Source organism: Eulemur rufifrons, chromosome 27, assembly GCF_041146395.1.
Source record: "Eulemur rufifrons isolate Redbay chromosome 27, OSU_ERuf_1, whole genome shotgun sequence".
NCBI classification, from domain to species: Eukaryota; Metazoa; Chordata; class Mammalia; order Primates; family Lemuridae; genus Eulemur; species Eulemur rufifrons.
This window is the reverse complement of record NC_091009.1, coordinates 4335001-4354988: the sequence shown is the minus strand read 5'-3', so window position 1 is coordinate 4354988 and position 19988 is coordinate 4335001. Positions and strand designations below refer to the sequence as shown.

General features: G+C 46.6%; 1 long non-coding RNA gene and 1 pseudogene across 1 annotated transcript; one reads left to right on the top strand and one right to left on the bottom strand.

Annotated features, from left to right (window-relative positions):
- Positions 1-5722, bottom strand: part of LOC138375858 (centromere-associated protein E-like) — a 37122-nt pseudogene extending 31400 nt beyond the window's left edge.
- A 50-nt stretch (positions 5723-5772) lies between these two features.
- Positions 5773-14013, top strand: LOC138375745 (uncharacterized). Its single transcript, XR_011231554.1, has 3 exons — positions 5773-6080; positions 8369-8523; positions 13536-14013. It is a non-coding gene; the product is annotated as an uncharacterized lncRNA (long non-coding RNA).
- The last annotated feature ends 5975 nt before the right edge of the window (positions 14014-19988 follow it).

Below are 19988 nucleotides of genomic sequence, written 5' to 3'. Positions count from 1 at the left end.
CTGCCCTTCTGCTTGAAATGAACAGCATTTTCCACAGCCCATTCTGCAAAAGCCTAGTCATATAAACGTCCTTGACTCCCATAACCTTTAGCTCAACCTCGTTTGCTCCCAATGCCACCCCTGGACCTTGTCATTATCTGAAACTCATAAACCTAAATCTTAGACCTTCTGCACTTACTCCAGTTGCCATCCTTCCCAACTCATTTATTAGGTTAATCCAATTAAAGCTATTTAGCTTACCAGGGACTCTATTCCCTTGTTATATGACTTTCTTCTGGCCAGCTCCCTCTTGCTTCTCATCTCATCATCTTAGATTCCATATCATTATTTTAATTATGTTTGACATTTGAAGTCAATATCCTCAAATTATTTGCCGTATTTTCTGTGCCTCACACCTATACCACACAATGTATACCCAGGTGAATACATTGCGTTCTGAACCTTTATCAGCTTCCTGAGCACTGCCAGAGCCATAAAGCCAGAAGACTGGCTGCCAACGTTAATCAGGTCCTTAATGCTACATGGCAGGGCTCCTCTCCCCCCTGTCAGCTTTCTTTTCCATTACCTACAAAGGCTAGACTATTTCAAACCCTTAGTATCTCTACAAATTTGTGACTCTACCATCACCTGCCATGTCCGCAGAAAAATTAAACTTATTCCACAAAGAAAGTGTACGCTTACATTTATAGAAGTACTGCCTGCACGGAGGCCTATCCTTTCCTCTATGTTACAATTCAAGAGGTCTTTCTCCTCCTATCTAAAGCCAATTCCTTCGAATATATTTGAGACCCCATTTCTATGGGCCATCTCACCCTGTAAGTTGGCTTTCACCCCCACCACATAACTCAAATTACATTTGCAAATGAGCTCCTTGTTTCTAAACATAAAGAATTTTTGTCTATCTTTATCTTATTTAACTTCTTGGCAGACTATGACACCACTGACCACTAGCTGCCTGAAATATTCTCTTTCCTTAGTTACCGTATTCACCTCATTTCATTCTTAATTCTAGAGCTAAACCTGGGTTCCTTTATGGATTCTTTTTCTGCCTTCATCTGAAAAGTTATTTCTTGAGATTTTGCCCTTGGCTTTCTGTTATTTTCATTCTCAACATGTTCACCAAATAAGCTCATTCATTCCCATGACTTTAATTTAGATCTGTAGTAGTTAACGCCCAAATCGACTAACTGTATCTTAGCTCTTCTACTTTATTTTCATGTATTTGCATTTCCACTGCCCACCATCTCAAACTGAAGAAGTACCAAATAAAATGTTCAGTATCTCCATTGCTCTTCATTCAGTGTCCCTTCACTCAATGAATACTGCCACCTGCTATCCAGGAAGGCAAGCAATACTTGCATGTCATTCTGGACATCTCCCTTTCCCTGCCCTTAAATTCCAATCACAAAGTCCTGTTGAGTCTGCCTCTCAAATAGCTCTCCAATTTATCCAATTTGTTCCTTTTCCGGAGCCACAATCCTTGTGGAGGCCCAGCCAATGTGATCAGCACAGCAGCTACATCTTTCTAAACTGCAATTCTAATGTCACATATATGGCTTTTCTTTGTCCCTAGCATGTCACATTTAAATCCCTCAATGTGGTTTAAAATGCCCCTGCCACCAGAAAATCTTGAGTCCAAAGAATACATATCATGCTGCTTCACAACTCCAAGCATTTGTACATACAGGTCTCCTCCTGGAACATTCTTCCCTAAGCCATCCATTGGGCTATTTCCTACTCATCAGTCAGTCAACCCACAGTTCTTGATTGCCTTCTGTATACCTATCATGGCGGCTTGTATATATGCCTGTTCCTTAATGACTAGTTTTTGTTGAAAGTATTACTGTTGCAGGATTCAAGGGAAAGAATAAAAGAACTTTAAGCTTTAAAAAGTAAGTTTGTTGGGATAAAAGTAAATCTAGGTTATGCCTCTCTTCTTTCCCCATGGATAATCAAGAGATAACTGTAAATTTACTTCCTTTTATGATTACACAAGAAAAACACTAAGATTGTTGCTACTTTTACCAGTATATACTAGAAATTCAGCTAAGTTATTTACCTTCTTAATTTTTTGGAAAATGTCATGAATTGCCCTGGGCATAAGTCCTAAGTAATCTTCTGAACCCATAATAGTATACATTTTTCCCAAAGCAGTCTGCCCATAGGCAAATATAGTCCCTGAACAAACAAAATGCACTCACACAAAGATTTAAAATGAATCTGCAGTGGATAGAACTATCAATACATGTTGCACAGACACCCAAGACTAAAATGTTTCTGCAACACTGAGCGAATACAAACCATTGTAGCCTTGTATGGCAGAATCGATCATTGGTGCTGCTATTTCTTCACACACATTTTTAGTAGTTTCATTACTATGAAAGACATGATCTGCGAAACAACAACACATTTGAAGTTAAACCAAACAAATCAAATGTGTTTTCATTCTGAACTAGTAATTACACAAAGAAATAAAATTGTCAATCTAGGATGATAAAATATTTAAGACAGTATTTTCTTCAACTTTTTGGTCCTTTGATAAAACCTCTCCTTGAGGTAAAATGTTTTGGTCCTCAAAGACAAAAAATATACTACAAGTTAATGATCCTATGTGTTTTTACAAGGCAGTAGACCACAGTGGTTGCACATGGGGTCTGGAATTTGTCTGGATACAAATTACATAACTGTGCTTTAAATATCAATTTATTACCTCACGTATCATACCTGATGGCTAAACAATTTTTCATTTTCAATGAAGCAGTTTACAAAAGTCTTAGTCTGATCTTTAGTAATAAATCTAGTATTATTGATAAGCCTTCTGTACTCTTAATAGCAAAAGAATAGCAAGCTAATTTTTGATGCTCTTATATCTTACCAAAATTGAAGGAATTACTTCCATCAACTTCGTAAATGGCATTATTGTCAATTTTCCAGTAAACTTGGGCAGTTTCTCCAAGTTCTTCTTCTCTAAAAATATAAGACTGCATTTTAGCATAATTGGTCATAAAAGTCATGTTATAGAAAGGATAATTTAAGATTTCATCTTCTCAAGAACATTTTGAGATAGCGTCTTGCCCTGTTGCTGGCACTAGAGTGCAGGTGTACAATCATAGCTCACTGCAACCTCAAACTCCTGGTCTCAAGTTATCTCCTGGCTCGGCATTCCAAGTAGACAGGACTACAGGCCTGTGTCACCATGCTTGTATTTTTTGTAGGGGGTGAAGGTGTGGTGTATCCATATGTTGTCCAGGCTGGTCTTGAGCTCCTGTCCTCAAGGGATCCTCCCACCTTAGTCCCCAAAGTGCTAGGATTACGGGCATAAGCCACCATGCCCAGATGAAGATTATTTTAAAAGATAGTAATAATGTATCACTTATAAGAGAAAGATGGAAAATCCAGCTTTGAGGATTCAGCTCTCTTAAATGGGGTTTCAGTGCCTCTTGCCCTGTCATGGGAGTTTCTTGTGAAACCATTCATTCGCCCTTTCACCCAACACTGGCAGCTGAGAGGATAGATTAAAAATGAAACTGATTATGTCCCTCTTGCTTAAAACTCTTGAAAACTTTCTGGAAACTTATGAAATCCTTAGCATAGCACATGAGACCTGGATCATGTCATTTCACTCTCCAACCTCATCGTCCTCTAAATTTCTACATGAACCCTAAGCTCTACTTGAAGGTCTTCTCAAAATGACAGATTTAACCCCTTTGGGCCTAGAATATTCTGACCTTCCTTTCCATTAAGTAACTTATCTATTGTTTCACTTGTGAAAATTGTCAGGACTCTCCTGACACGAGCCCACCCCACCCAAACTGTCATCTCTCTTATGGACTAATCATTTTAGCAAACATTCTCCACCTGCCCATCATAACACTTGTCACAACCTATTGTAATGGCTTCTTTATGTTGTTGTCTTCTAATGTATTAGAGAAGGAGCTCCTTAAAACCAGGAAATCCCAGATCTTGATATTCTCTGTAATTAAACCCTGTGTTCAATGAAAATTTCTCAGACACAGAAAATGTTAGCCCTTGGGGTCGAGGACCAGCGGCTACTAAAACAAACTGACTTCATTTATTCCCCTTCCTTGTTTTTCTCCATAGCATTTATTACTTACGTATAACCACTTAACACTCTATATTTTTAACTTTATGTTCTGTCTCTCCACTACAATGGAAGATCCACAGGGCAATGTGGTAGCGTCTGTTCAGTGCTGTAACGGTGTACTAAAATACATATATGCATATAGATAAGTATTTGTAGCACGACTGAATGGATGCAGTCTTGAGTGTCTATTGAATGCAATGAGACAGACTAGTCCTTGCCCTCAGGGAGTTTAGAAGTAGCCAATTAAGCTTAAAATGACCACTCTCCCATACGACTTCTTTAGGGCATGGAATGGGGTAAGGAGGTTCAGCGCGGCGAGTTAGCTACGCTCCCTGCAAAGAGGTATTTTCCTCCGATCTGGTCTCTCAGGTAGGGGTCATCGCAAAGGATGAAAAATATAGTAGGAAACAGAAATAAAAATATAAAGTAATGGCAATAATAATAGACAGAGCCAAAGATATAGTTTATAAAGTAAAAGTTTATGAAAATAGATAAAGGAGGGTATCCGGATGGAAATATTTTACCCGCATAAAATATCTCCCTGACTGAAACTTCACATAGGTATTATATAGGGTACACCAGGCTTCCCTGTTGCCAAGGGCAACGGGATTTGCATACTAACAGGCAGTTTGCTTTAGGGTCAAAGTCTCCTAAAAGGCTGCTACAGATCCTTTAACTAACTCTAACTAGGGGAACAATGGTTTATAAAATCATCTTGGGGCAAACTTCTAAGTTTTATGATAAGGCTATTACTTTAGCAACAAACAGAGACATCTTGGCTCCGGTGATTGTGTTCTTGGAGACAGACATGATCCCAGAAGTCAACATGGGCTGTGCTTTGTGTTAATTACTTTAACCTCATGATTCCATCTGGGCCCGGCTTGGGCATTAGCATATCTATCTGATTAGCTCTCATCTCCGGGGGTCCACTTGTCAGCACCGGCAACCTTTGGTCCTAAGGGAGGCCTGCCTTGTCTTTCAAAACAGGTGAGAACCAAAGGCCCAGTTTACAGCTGTCTCTTTGAAATGCAGCTTCTACTGACCAGCAAGACGCTCTCCTGAGACGAGGCAGCTTTTGAACTAACACATTTACTTTTTCCTTAAGGCAAAGCCTTATTTGACTTCTGAAATCACATCTTGTCTCCAGAAATACAGGGGCCATTTCTATAATTCAGTATTCTTAGGCTCAACAGTTCAGATGTCGGAAAAACAGCAGGTGAAGGTCTTCAACGTCAGCGAGCCCGCATTAGAGTTAGGTGAATCTCGCAACTGGAAGTTATCTTCCAGATCTCGGATCTTTCCCTGTCACTTCACAGACAAGCAAACCCCAGAAAGCAGCTCTGGGAAAGGCTGGAGCACTCGCCCCTCCGCCCCGGGCCCGCGCCGCCGGCAGCTTTGCGCCCCGCCGCGGTCTGGGCCACCTACCTGCTGCTCAGCGGCCGGACTCCCACGTAGACCGCCACGGGGCCTTCCTCCGCCAGCTTTCTCACGCTGGGCCCCAGGAAAGTGGCCCAAACCCTCCGCCGCCGCCGCTTCAGGGCGCAACGGCAGACCCGCCTTTAAGTTGAAAATTTCCAAAACGCCGCCTCTGATTGGGTCGCTGTCTCGTGACGTCATGGACGAGTCCACCTGCGGCGCGGTGCGGGGGAGCGCGATGGCAGGCGGCGCACACCTGACGGAGTCTGGCGGCGAGCGGGAGGGGGGTCGCATGGACGGGACGGTGGCCTGACAGAGAGCGGCCGTCTCGGTAATAGCCGGACACTGCTATTTGCTAAAAGCCCCTGAACACTGTCCTCCACCCCCTCCCTTGAAGAGTTTGCGATCTGTAGAAGAAACAAGGCAGGGACATGTACTTTTCCACTAAAAGAGAATTACGATTTTTTTTTTTTAAACCACACTAACAGTTTAAAAAAGAAAGAAAGAAAGAAAAGACCTCAAACGACGAAAGTTGAAACTCACTGGCCGGTCTAGACAGGTAAGAAGCTCGTTGTGCTCCTGACAAACTATTTGAGTTTAGGTTTTTTTCTTTCTGTGTCTTTAACTCTTGTTTCCATAGGCTGGGGGTTTCTAAGAGGCTGACTTAGGGGAAAGAACTACTGAGGACTGGAAAAGTTCATTTAATGTGTTGATACTTTCATTAGCTGAAAGAGAAAGCTACTTTTTTTTTTTTTTTTTTTTTTACCATATACAATTACTTTATGCTTGAAAGATCAAAGAAAATGTCCAGCTTCAAAAGAAAGCACACCCCTGTTAAACTCTCTTATCTTTCTCAAGGCTTACACCAGTCTGGCTGTGTGCCAAGATTTGTACACCAGCTTGAAACTTGGACATCCATGTTAAAACTTTAAAAACATTACTTGAATTACAACTACATAAGAAGTTAAAATGAAATTCTAAGTGAGCCCAACTATCACAGATCCTGCATTTCAGGATCATTAGGAGGATCGTGCAGGTCAGTCACCACTGCAGAACCATCAGTGCTCAAAGTTACGGAGTGACCAATGAGTGACCTCATCCTTTCTTCTTTACCACCTAACTGGTTCAAACTGGGTAAGCAAGGAGCCTTTGCAGAGGCACACAGAACTTATCTCCAACACTGAGCTATTCTAAATACAGAATCTCTTTCCCCAAAATAGTGCTTGGTTTTCCTTTGTCTTAAACACAGTATTTTCCCCTTCCTCTCCCCAATCTGAGGGGGATACATTCCAAGCCCCTTAGTGGGGCTGGAAACCACAAGTAGTACTGAACCCTCTATATGCTATACAAGAATTTCTTTTTCCTTTGTCACAGTTTTACTGAGGAAGACTTTCACTTAATGTAGATCTTAGCAACCTCAGCATATAATTTTTTTCTTTCCTTATTAAGTCTAGAACTTTCATTTTTCTGCCTAAAGGAAGCACTTTACAGTTTCTCATTGGCATATCGAATTGCCAGCACCACTATTCTTGAGTTTGGGGACCACTATTATGTAGTATTTACTTCATTCTACTATTAAGTCTATTAAGTAAAATAAGAGTTACTTGAACACAAACACCATGGAACCAGGACAGAGGATTTGATCTGATCATGGAGATGGTTACTAAGTGCCTAATAGGCTGGTAGCATGTGTAGCAGAGATGCACTGGACCAAAGGATGATTCACCTACTGTGTGGGGTGGTGAGAAATTTCAGTACAGAAAGAACAGTGTGCAATTTAAGACTTATGAGTTGTTTATTTCTGGAATTTTCCATTTAATATTTTTGGACCATGGATGACCACAGGTAACTGAAACTGTGGAAAGTGAAACCCTGGATAAGGGGGGACAACTGTATGTATCGTAGAAGGTACTAACATTTTCTTTAATATGGTTTCAGTCCTTTTCTGCTTTGATACAGGGAATATAAATAATTATCCGCTATCCCTCAACAATAATGTGAAACAAAGCACTTAGTAATTGTTCATAGTTTAGAGGAGTCAAAAATTCTACTGATTTAAAAAAATTATTAATATTTAGAAAGTAATTTGTCAATATTGATAAAAACTGAAGACACATATGCTTTTTATGCCAGCAATTGTACTTTTAAGAATTTATGTATGGATATATTTGAAAAAGTATGTATATATGAAATGTATACACGAATATACATACACATATACAAGACTATTAATTCCAGCATTCTTTACAAGAACAAATGACTGGAAACACATTAAATGCCAGTAAATATGGCACTAGTTAAATGGATGACATTACATTCATACCCAATGGAACACTACGTAGCCAGTAAAAGTATGATATAGCTCTTTCTGTGTACTTTTGAAAGCTAGTCATGATACCTATTAACTAAAGGAAACCTAAGGTGTAGAATTGTGTGCATATTGGTATTTTCAAAAGATATTTATATGTCTGGATATGCGTATATAATTTCTGGAAAGATACACAGATATGCCAGTTTTTTGCAGAGTGAGCACTGAATTAGATAATAGATCTTTTATTGAATATTATTTTATAGTTATTAATATTGTAACCATGCAAATATTAAGTAGTTTTTTTCGATTTAAAGAAACTAGTCAATAGATAAGAGTGTTAAATAAAAATGAGTCTACTTATTCAAGATTTGTTTTGGTTAACCAGTTGTGAACTAGTATAGACTATTTTTTTTAATTGCTAAACTATGAGGACACTTGGCTGTATCTAATAAGACCCAGAGTTAAGGAAGGTATGTTTTAACTGTTTTTGTTTTTAATGGTGGGCTAATATTGCGCATATTAATATTTACTTGAAGGGAAGGATGCTATCAAGAGGAAGAAGGACATGATCAATGAAAGTCTCTGATGAGACAAAAGGGAATTGGTCCAAGAGTACAGAAGAGGCATCAGCCTTTCAGAGTTGTGCTTCTGATTGTTGCCGTGGCTGTCTTTGTTGCCTTCACCATTGCAGGTAACATTTATCAAATATTTACTAAATGTCAGGCTCTCTGCTATATGCTCTATATCCATTTTTTCATTTAAATTGTCAAAATTGTTCATCAAGAAATAGTGACTGAGCTCCTGCTATGTGCCAGATATGGTTCTGATGAGTACTGAGAAGAAAACTAAAGCCAAATCAGGAAAGAGAAGAGAGGGGGAGGGGGAGCCAGGAGTAGGGGTGCTAGTTTCTTAGGAAACACATTCTTGTGGGAAGAAGCAGACAATACAGAATAAATGAGTAAAATAATTCATGGTGGGAGGAGGGGACACTGTAGATGGGAAGTTCAAGAAAGGCCTGGGGAGGTGAACTTTGAGGTAAAACTTATGTGATGAGGATAAGAGAGAGGACGTACCAGACAGAGGGTGAACCCATGGTTGTCTGAGTTTGTCATGTGTCTGAGACACAGAAGGAAGGCCGCTGTGGCTGGAGCATTTGGGGCAATGGAGAGAGGTGGGCGGGGCCAGATCCTGTGGGGACTTGTGGGCTGTGATAAAACATTTGGATCTTATTCTCATGGTGAGAGGAAGCCTGGGGAGGGTTTTAAGCAAGAGAGTAAAAAGGGATTTATTAATTCCTTCAAACAAGAATTTCTTTATTTCACTATGAAAACAGAAGCTTGCAGAAGGGACTCTGCACTAGCTCCTGTCAACCTGTCTATCCACTTACCTGTGCCTGTGCCCACATACCTGCCTTCCCGGTTGTATCTAGGTGAACATCCGTTCTCCCCTCTGAAGATCTCTCCATGTGTACACTAGATCCTTTCCCCTTCTTACTCCTCTCTGTTCTGCCTTGGCATCTTCTCCTGCTCTAATAAGCCAGTCTCAGCAGCAAACATATGGCGTAATTTCTCCCATCTTAGATATCTAATAGATACTCTAAACTTAAAATGTCCAACACTGATTCATAATCTCCTTCTCACCAACTGCTTTCTCAGCAGTTTTCTGCATCTCAATTGAGGGCGCATCCATCATCCTTCCAGGTATCCAGTCATGCTGCTCAACTTCCTCCTTTTCTCTCAAAGTCTGCATTCAATGTACCTGAAAATTCTATGGGGCTACCTTGAGAATATTCCAGAATATGACCATTTGTCACAACTTATGCTAGCCACCTGGTCCAAAATGCCATCATCTGACACTGAACTCATCTCTGACTCTACCTTTTCCCACCTACACTGCCAGTCTATTCTCAACCTAGCAATTTGAGGGATCCTTTAAAAAATGTAAGTTGGGTCATACCACTCCTCTCTGAAGACCCCCAAAGCCTCCCCTGTACCCTCTGATTCTCTAAGAATAAAACACAAATCTTTCATTCGTCTCCCAAGCCTTATGTGATCTTGTTCCTTATCAGTACTCTGGCCTTACACAACAGCCACACTGGCCTCTTGGCAGTTTTTTTCCTTTTAATTTCTCCTCTCTCTTGAAGAATAATTTTGCCAGATATATAACTCTAGGTTGGTGGGTTTTTTTTTTTCCAATAATTTAGATATTTCACTCCACTCATTTTTGCTTGCATGGTTTCTAACAAAGTAGTCAGCTGTAATTTTTTTTAGTTTTCTTTTAGAAATATATGTATATTTTCAAAAATAGAGATGGGGTCTCACTGTGGTGCCCAGGCTAGTCTCAAACTCCTGGCCGCAAAAGTGATCCTCCCACATCAGCCTTCCAAAGTGCTGGGATTACAGGTGTGAGCCACTGCACCTGGCCTGGCATTTTCTTGAATCCTGTACACACTCCCTCTTAAGGCCTTTGTGCTGGCTGTTCTTTCTGGCTGGTAGACAATTACCCCGATACCCGTGTGTCCTCCTTCCCACTGAATCCAATATCTGGTTAAATGTCATCCTCTCAAAGCTTTCTCTGCATAAAACAGCAACTCCCTTGTCTGTTACTTCTGTTCCTTTGACCTTCTCCTTTTTAAATATCACTTATAACTTTTAGACATTGTATGTATGTATTAATTTATGTATATATTATCTGCCTTCTCTCACTAGAGTGTCAACTCTATGAAGTCAGTGACAGTTTTGATTACTCCTTATCCACTGCACCTAGAAAGATGCTTGGCACAGAATAAACATTCAATTAAAATATTGCTTATTCCATCACTCAATAAATACTTATTGGCATAATTTCTGGAAAGATATATAGAATGTATCTAGCTTCCTTTGGCGAGAAGGACTGAGTTGGAAATAGGTTTACTTTTCATTGTATACTATTTCATAATTAATATTTGAGAGAAACCATAAAAATTAGTTTCTCTCAACTTAAAAAAATAGTTAAAAGATAAAAACAGGATATAAAATAGAGTGTACTCATTCAAGATTTGTTTTGTTATCCAAATGTGAGCTAGTATACACTACCCTTTTTGTGGCTACATTGTGAAGATGTTGGGCTGTAGCTAATAAGGTAATCTAGAGTTAAGGAAGGTATGCTTTAATTTAAATAGAGTGGTCACGGCAGGCACAAAGATTACATAACTTATCTGAAGTTATGTAATTTCTGGAAAGAGATGCTTAACATTGGATGCATAAAACTTCTCTGGTAGGTAATTATTAGTAAAGTCTTCACTGATTAACTCTTTTGTTACTGGTAAGATTAATGAATGTGTATGATCAAAAAGTTCAAGTTTTACAATAAGATCCACAGTGAAAAATAAATCTCATATTTAACCCCTAAGGTGCCAGTTTGCCTCCCTGTAGGCAACTGTGTCATTTCCTAAAGGGTTCTCCTCAAAGTAATGTACAGATATGCACATATATGCATCTTTTTCTATATTTCGTATCTTTTTACATAAATAGGTACCTGTTATACATACTGTAGTACACTTCGCTTAAAATGTGATCTTTATTTTAATATTTTCATTTTATTTATTAAAATAAATATAATTTATTAAATTTTATTAAAATTTTAATGCTTTCATTCAGTTCAAGAAGGAAAAGTGAATTTCTGAGGCGTGTTAATCGCACACACTTCCGTGTTGATGTTCCAACTGCTGGTTTTTCCCCACAAACGGTATTACTTATGCTGAAGCTGTAGAGGGCAGTGTAGTCCTTTCAAAAACATGGTGTATCCTTGGATAGTGTTTTGAAGATTGTGAATATGGTGCAAATTTTAGAATTTGGAGAAGCTCCTGGTACTAAAAAAAATGCATCAGTTCAAATTATTCACCCATGCTCTTTTATGCATTTCGCATAAAATTATTTGCAATATGTTTATGTTACCTATCATGCTATCACCTTCCATAGGAATAATTTTTGCTTAATAGATACAATGCTTATTTCAAAGGTCATTTTTAGCTCCAATAAGTGTATGATGTCTTTATTAAAAAAAAAACTTGAAGTGTTAAGACAGTAGATTTTTCATGTTGTCACCACAAAAAAGTATATGAGGTAATGCATATGTTAGTTTGATTTAGCCATTCCACAACATATACATATTGTAAAACATTATGTTGTGCACTGTAAATGTATGCAATTTTGTCAACTAAAAAAATAAATAATAACATTTAAAAAACGAATTTCAAATTGAGGGTGGGTGAGTGTCAAATTGAATATGGATGCGTGAGGGGATAGGAAAAGTGATCTGCGTTACAAAAAACATCTAAGGTAGTCACAACGTGGCAGAGAATGATGGCAGTCCACCGAATCCATTCTCCTCTTTCTGGGAAGTAACCAAGACTGCATCGTTAGCCTGTCTTGCTGTTAGTGTCTTGCAGTGAGGGGCCACCGCTAGGCCTAGATAAGAAAAACTTCACAGGTGGATTTTTCCTCACTTGTCATTGGTCAGCATCTTTTCCTCTTTGACGACTCCAAACCTTCACCACTCTCCTCAAGCCCAGGTTTCCTTCTCATTTTTACTTAGAACACAGGATCATCAGGCAAGATGTCTCCACTCCTAACTCTCCGACCCTACCTCTTACCTCCCTGCAGATCTACATCCCCACCAATTCTTCCCTCTTGTCACGCGCTTGCGGAGTGAAGTATTCATTGTGTTTGAAGTGCGTCCTTCTGCTTATACCCTTGGTTCCTTCCTCTACAGTCTCCTCCAGGATCCTGATCCAGCCATTATTTGCTCTCTATTTCAGAAAAATGTTAGAAAACAACAAAAATGAAAAATAATTTGTAATTCCACTACTTTAAAACAATTATCTAAAGTTGTTAAGTGAACATTTGTTGTATCACCCACTCATCAAATTCTATCTTCCCAAAAGTGACCTATGTTAAGTTCCTTTGTGACATTTTCTTGAGTATATGCAACAAATCTATATGTATAAATAACCACACACTTTTATGTTTCCAAGAATGGAGTCATTATGTGCTTACTGAGCTAAAATTTGGCTTTTACACTACCAAGTCAATATGTAGATTTGTCTTTTATATTGGTTGCATAATACTCAATTATATGGTGGCATTGTAGTTTATTCAGTCATTTCTTTATGTTTATTTAGATTGTTCCAAATTTTTCAATGTTGCTTATAATACAAAAATCCAGCTGCACATATATACCCTTACACACTTAGGCTTTTATTTTCATGACCTAGATTGCTAGAAGTTGAAATGCTGATGCAAATGATGTGCTTGTTTTGAATTATAGCAAGTACTGCTGAATTACTTCTCAAATAATTTGTTCGAAGTATACTACAAGCAACAATATGTAAATATTCACTTCCCCATTTCTTCACCATCACTAGATATTATCAATATTTTCAGGTTTTGTCAATTTTAAAGGGAAAAAAGATATTTATTATTACTTTAATTTGTGTTAGCTTTGTGCAAAAGTAATTGTGGTTTTAGCATTGCTAACATTTGCCATTTGATATTGGAATACATTCTTAAATAAACGTGGTTATGTTATATATTATTTTAATCCGCATTTCTCACTTTATGTTTTTTTGCTAAGGACTTAGTATCTGCTGTTTATTTTATATTTATTTTAGACAATGGAAATGATGTTATACAAAAAGAAAATTCAAATGATTTTATTACACAGGTTCACAATGGGTCATAAAGCAGTGGAGACAACTCGCAACATCAACAACGCATTTGGCCCAGAAACTGCTAAGGAATGTACAGTGCAGTGGTGGTTTAAGAAGTTTTGCAAGGAGACGAGAACCCTGAAGAAGAGGAGCGCGGTGGCCGACCATCAGAAGTTGACAACAACCAATTGAGAGCAATCATTGAAGCTGATCCTCTTACAAATACAGGAGAAGTTGCCGAAGAACTCAATGTTGAGCATTCATTCTGTGGTCATTTGGCATTTGAAACAAATTGGAAAGGTGAAAAAGCTCAGTAAGTGGGTGCCTCATGAGGTGTCTGAAAATCAAAAAAATCATCATTTTGAAGTGTCATCTCTTATTGTGCACAAAAACAATGAAAGCCGCCATCTCTAATGAAATTACAATAAAATAAAATAAAGCTCAGAAAAAAAAAAAAAGTACTATGTAGTGAGACCGATCCTAAGAACACGGGCGCGGGGAAGGAAGTCACTACCACGGTATAAAATTGTATAAACGTTACCCGTTTCTGTGTGCGTGCGTTTTCTGAGAAATGACCCCCTTTTGCTATGGGGCCGGGACTGGAGTCCCAGTTTGGGACCATAGGATTCCCCGCACTCGACTCCTGACTGATTCGACCTAGGGTTAGCTCTGTGTAAACACTCTTTAGACGTGGGTGTTTTATGGATTTCTGTCCTTCGGGAGAAACGACTGGCCCGGGTACAGGAGTGAGTGAATGTACCGACCGTCTTCTCCCATCTCTCTCTCTCTCTCTCTCTCTCTCTCTCCCTCCCACACACAGGCGCACGCGCGCGCGCGCGCACACACACACACACACACACACACACACACGCCGTTTCCGGGAGCGCCCACTTCATGCGCTTCGGTCCACCGTGACAGATAGTCCAACTGTGAGATCATCGTGAGTGGCTGCGCCTAGGCCCCGCTCTGAACCTCTCCGTACTGTTCGTGTGTCTTCAGCAGGTCCTGCCTCCACCCGTGGCATCTAGCACGGGCCGATGGGTCCCTGTCCTCTCTCCCTGTCGTGGACGCCCCCCTCCGGCCCCCCGCCCCCGGGGGCTCTCTGGTCGACTAGTGGTGGGGAGTGTGCCCCAGGGCTGAGAGACGTGGTCCGAGAGGGGCCGGGAGGAGGCCTGCGACCCAGTGTGTACCCACTCCCGCCCCCACGCTCCCTCCGCCACGAGGGAGCCCGTCCTTTCCAGGCTGACACTTGGATCGGTGGATGACGGGGGTCACCTGGCGGAGGGCGAGCGTTATGGGAAAATCCGGTAGGCGTGTTGCGACGTCCTGCCACAGAGATGGCTCTGGCGACAGCCTCGGGCCGCCCCACCCTGGCCCCCGGCCAGGCCCCGTGAATGTGTTCTCTTTGTCCCTGACTTCTTTCTTTGTTTCACCAGCCGGCGTGCTCTGAGAATGTGAAGTGTATCATAGTTCCACCCTGGGTTTCATGATCCTAAGATAGGAAGGGGTTTTATGATTCCACGACAGAAAGGTTTTCTCATCCTATCATCTCTCCCCCCCCTTCTTTCTTTCTTTCTTTCTCTTCCTCCTTCTGCCTTTTCTTTACTTCTTTGTTGTTTCCTTCTTTCAGTCTTCCTGTCTTCCTTCCTGCCTGCCTGCCTTCCTTCCTTCCGTATTTCTTTCCATTTTTCTTTCCTCTCTTCCTTTCTCCTGTTATCCTGTGTTTCTATCTCTGTTTTTTCCATCTTTCTTCCCCCTTTCTACTTTCCTACCTTCTTTCTTTCTCATTCTCTCCTTTCTCTCTCCTTCCTTCTTCCTTTCTGTCTCTTTCTATACTTTCTCTCTCCTTCCTTCTCTCTATCTTTTTCTCTTTCCATCTTTCCGTGCTCTTTCTTTTTCTCTCTTAATTTCCTTTCTTTTTCTTTTCTTTCTTTCCCTCCTTCTGTCTGTCTGTCTGTCTTTCTTTCTGCTTCCATCCTTCCTTCCTTTTTCTCATTCTCTTTCTTTCTGCCTGTCTTTTCTTTCCTTATTTCTTCTTTCCTTCTGTCTTTCTGTGTTTCCTATCTCCTTCCTCCCTTCCTTTTTCTTTCTTCCCCGTGCCCTCTTCCTGTCTTTTCTTATTTACTGTTTTCTTCTTTCTGACTTTCTCTCTCTGTTTCTCCGTCTCTTTTCTTTCTGTTCTTTTCCTTTCTCTCCCTTTCTCTCTTTCTGTTTCTGCCTGTCTGTCTCTCGGCTATGTTGTGGTCTGTGCAGAGACGGGTTTGGTGGACGGTGTCGGTGGTCGGGCCGACCCATCCTTTCTTTGATCCCAGTGCTAGCCAGGCCGGGGCCTGCTTAGCTTCCAAGATCAGACGAGATTGGGCGCGTTCAGGGTGGCGTGGCCCTAGACTGACCCGTCATTTTTCGATGGCTTCCGTGGGGAGTAGGGGGACTGTGTTTGATGCCCCCGGGGGACCTTCTGGACTCTGAAATGATGGGCTCCAGAGGGTTGCCCCGTGTTTTGCAGCAGACCTCTGGTGGCTGGCGCCGGTTGTGGTCGGGCTCCACCTGGCGGCCGCTTTTCTACAAGTCTCTTGTCCTCTGAATCTTCGGTGCAGCAGGCAAAGCAGGGGACAGTCCCCGATGCGAGCGAGGCTGAGTTCCGGGAAGCAAGCAGCCTTCGCGGGGCCATCTGGTTCGTGCCGGGACGCCGGCTGGGACATCTGGGAGGCAGAGCTTGGGCCTGCAGGGCTGTGTGGCGGGAGGACGTTGTCGCCGCGCTTCCAGGCTCAGCCAGCCAGGCGGCTTGCGGGGCTGCCCGGGCAGGTCGACCAGCACGCTGTGGCCGCTTTGGAGACCCGACCCACCCCGCGGGGACAGGAAGGAGACGGCACACGCGGGCGGGAGAGGAGGGTGTCCGGCGACCGGCCGCCGTCCCGTGCATGCGTGTCCCTCTCCCTCGGCCTCGCCTTTCCTACCCATTTTCCCTGGTTCCCGCTCAGGAGGCAGGGACAGCCCTGTGAGTGGCACCCAGTCGTCCGTGGCTTCTTCCGAGTCCTACTCTGGGGGCGCGGACCGGGCCCTGGGTGGCGCGGGTGGCCGGCGAGGGCGACCCCTGTCGGCCCGCGGGCGCTCGTGGGCCGCGGCTGTCTCGTCCCGATGTTTTCTCCTCCACAAGTCCCCGTGCTGGGGCCGGGGACCGGGCCCTGGGTGGCCCTGGGTGGCCGGCGAGGGCGACCCCTGTCGTCCCGTGGGCGCTCGTGGGCCGTGGCGGTCCCGTCCCGATGTTTTCTCCTCCACAAGTCCCCGTGCTGGGCCCTGGGTGGCGCGCGTGGACGGTGAGGGCCTCCCTGGCCCTCTACGCCACGGGGGCCGACCAGATGTCCCTGAGTGCCCCTTGTCTGCTGGCGCTGGGGACCTGCTGGGGACAGGTGGCCGTGTCGAGTGTCGTGGGGGCAGGCGTGTTCAAGTGGCTCGGTCCCCGTCTTCCTGCGCGGTGTTTTTGATCACCTCATATCGTCATCTTCCGCCTGCAGGTTAGTACTGACACGCTGTCCTTCGGCGACTGTCGCTGGAGGGGTTGGGCCTCCGCACGCGGACAGGGTTCTGGGTTCCTGGGGATCCAGCGCCCTGCCCTGTTCCCTTTGAGCTGACCTCCTGGGCCCGCGCGCCGGCTCTAGGGCGTCGGAGTGTCCCGACGGTGGTGCCCGCCTCTCGCGTTGGTCTCTTGTCCCCTCGAGAGACGGCACCCGGGGGAGGGGGGGAGGTTTGCGGCAACCTTCCCCCTTACCCCGCTGGCTCTGTGCCGTTGCGTGTCAGGCGGTCCTCGTCTTTGGGTTGTGCTTGGGAGGCGGGGCTGGCGAGGCTGAAGCGGGCTCCTCCGATCGCTGTCCTCGCCGGCCTGACTGACCTCCCCCAACCCTCCCCGTCCTCGGGGCCTGATCGATGTGGTGACGTCGCGCTCTCCCGGGCCTTGAGCCGCGTGCCAGGCGAGGGACGGTCCATTCATGGTGAATGGTGGCCGCTCTTCTCGTTCTGCCCGCGGGCACCTCACCTCTCCTTCCCCGCCTGTGGGCGGTGCGTGGGAGGCGCGGGTGCGAGACTATCCGGCCCGACCGCGGTCGCCCCGCCCTCGGCCTCGTGGCGTTGGCGGGGGGTCGTGAGTCCTCTTGACGCAGCGGGCAGCCCTCGCTCGCCCTGTGTGGCTGTTGCCTGGCCGGGGTCCCCCCTGCCCGCGACGGACGGGTGTGGGGCCGTGCCGCCTGCCCGGTCGCGTGCCCCGTTTGGTGCGTGGCTGCTGGGTCTGCGTGGCCCTTTTGTGGTGCCCTCGGAGCGCACCGGGTTGTTCGCCAAGGTGCCCGAAACCGAGCGGTGGTTGTCCTCGTTACCGGCGTCCCCCTCTGGTCGCCGCTGCAGCGTCTGCTGCGTTGGGTACACCCTTGAGCAGCGTGCTTTGGGGTTGGGGGGTCGAAGCGGGCAAGCCTAGAGGCATCCTCCTGCGCTGCGTGGGCGGGCGGGGGGCGTTGTCTCGGTGTCCCCACGATGTGTGCGTGGCGGACTTCGAAAGGCGAGCGCACGGCTTGTGCTCTTCCCACTCTGCCCGAGGGGGGGGTGGTTGCACGGTCGTGTGGGCGATCGTGGTGGGGCCGGGCCGGCGACGTGGTGCCGGCCGGCCCCGTGGGGGGCCTCTGCCACCGGCCTGGTCTGCCTCGGTGACCCCTCTCCCATACCGACGGGGGAGTGTTCCCCTCGAAGTGAGGTGGCTTTTGGACCAGGGGCCCCGACCGCGAACGCTCAGGAGTCGCCAACCGTGCGTGTTTTGCCCCATGCCGCAGACCCCCCCACACCTCCCCCGGGGCATGCCTGAACGCCTCCGCCCAGGGCCCTTACGGGAGCGACCGGGGGTCGGGGGCGATCCACCTTTGGCGAGAAAGCGTCTTCTCTAGCGATCATGAAGGCGTGTCCTCTTCTGGGGTTTGACGGATCCCCCAGCCCGCCGCCTCTCTGCGCGTCGTCAGCCGCCGCCCCTGCGGCTGCCAGTTGTGCGTGGGCAGAGTTCCCTCCTCCCCTGCCGTGGGGGGGAGCGGTCCGCCGGCCCCCGCGGTGGGGGCCGAGTGCCACTCTTCGCCTAACGTGGTCCGCGCCTCCCCCTCTGAAGTCTGGGGGAGGGTCACGCCGGGCCCGGCCGGCGTTCCAGCTGTGAAGGGTGCCCGCGTGTGTGCGCTGCGTGCCCGGGCCGCGGGTCGCCCCGGTGTGCGCTGGGGGAAGGGGGTGGTGGTGCGGCCCGTCTCGCGCCCCCTCCCCATCCCCTGTGAGCGTGTGGCCCTCCACCCGGTCCCGTGCCAGGCCGCGGATGGATGGGTGCTCCCGTGCTGGCGCCTGTGGATTGCGGCTTGGGGGACTGCCCGGCCAATGAGGGGGTCGTTCCAACGGTGCGCGGTGCTCCCCCGTAGCGAGACAGGATTGGGAAACGGAGGAGAATGGGATTAGGCGCGGTGGCGTGCGGGCCGAGGGCCGAAGGGACGCCCCGGTGGTGAGGCTGTGGCCCCGTTGGGAGGGTCGAGGGGGTGCCGAAGGCTTTGGCCGGCTGGCGTCACGGGCGTGTTGCGGGACCGCTCTCGGGTTTGGGGCGGTGGGATCCCGTGGCGTTGTTTCCCCAGTGGCCCGGTCGCGGCGCAGGTCTCGCCTCCCACGGGCTCTCGTGCCTCGCCCTCGCGGGGTCTCATCCGTGTTCGAAAGGGTGCTCCTTTTGTCTTCCTCACGGCTGCCGACCGCCCCGCGACGAGCGTTCGCCCGACTGCGCTGCCCGAACCTGACCTCGCCGCGGGGAGGGGGCGTCGCCCTGGCCGCCAAGGCCCTGGATGGCGCCCCCCACCCCCCGGCGACGTGCCTCGGTTGAACGGTCGGCGGGCCTCCGCGTGGCGGGCCAGACGGCGTTGGAGGGCGGCCGGTCGCGCGTGCGTGCAAGAAGAGCGTTTTTCCGGAGCTACACGCGACCGCGATGGCGGTCGGGGTCCGGGCCTTGCGAGGTGCGCGGGGGGTTTGGGGAACTCGCCGAAGGCGCAGCCGGTCGTCCCAGGTGCCGCGGGACCGCCCTTGTGCGCGGAGGCCACTGGCGGTGAGATCCCGTGCGTGTCCTGGCCGGTGGGCTGCCGTCTGAGGCTTGCTACACCCCTCCCCTCGGGCCTCCTGGTGCCCGTCGGCCCCTTCCCCCGTCGTCGCCTTATGCCGCGCCCCGCGGCCCCCACCCCGCTCGCCGCCGCCTTGAGCCATCTCGTTCTCTCCCGTCTGGCTTTCGTAGCCGGGAGGGCATCCGTGCCCCCGGTGCTGCATCGCTCTACCCCGTATGTCCGTAGCGGCCTCTCCCGTGGTCCGCCGCCGCCCGCCCGCTTGCCTGCGGTGGCGTTGCGTGTCGATGGCGTGTGGGGCGCCGTCGTCCCCCGCGGTGGCCGTCTCCCCCGGTCGGTGGGTTCGCGTGCAGGAGTGCG